Source organism: Gadus chalcogrammus, chromosome 8 (genome assembly GCF_026213295.1).
Source record: "Gadus chalcogrammus isolate NIFS_2021 chromosome 8, NIFS_Gcha_1.0, whole genome shotgun sequence".
In the NCBI taxonomy this organism is placed as follows: Eukaryota; Metazoa; Chordata; class Actinopteri; order Gadiformes; family Gadidae; genus Gadus; species Gadus chalcogrammus.
The window spans coordinates 3,300,207-3,300,791 of NC_079419.1; positions in this window are offsets into that span (position 1 = coordinate 3,300,207).

Consider the following 585-nt stretch of genomic DNA (forward strand, 5'->3'; position numbering starts at 1 on the left):
GTGCACAGGAACACAACATCAACAACAGCATGGAATTAACACATGTGCATGAAATAACATGATTTATATAATGACTATAAAAAGTGCAAACAGGCATATAATTATGCTCATAATAAGTAACCACTCGCATGACACACACACACACACGTACACAAATACATACACACACACACACACACACACACACACAAACACACACACACACACCAGCTTGAGTGCTATGAGGGTTAGGAGACCAACTCCTTTGAAGTGAGCAGGTAATTTGCAATGGTGGAGGAAATCTTGGATTCAGGAGGCAAAACTGTGCCGGAGCTTTTTGCTCCACTGGTGCACTGAAGCATCTGATCTGCCGTGCCCCTGGGTTTGGCTAATTGGTAAAAACAGATGAATGACTCAACATACTGGAATTACCACCTCCGGTCGTTTATTGATTTGCTGCCGGGTTACTGCTCTCGGAGGCTCTAGTGGCAGGGCAGGCACACTGCATTCTGGGAGCAGCTGACCAGAGAATATTATATATATACTAGCTGCTGGCTGGAGCAATAAACAACCAGAAGGGTTTGAATCCTTCAAACAAGGTACACA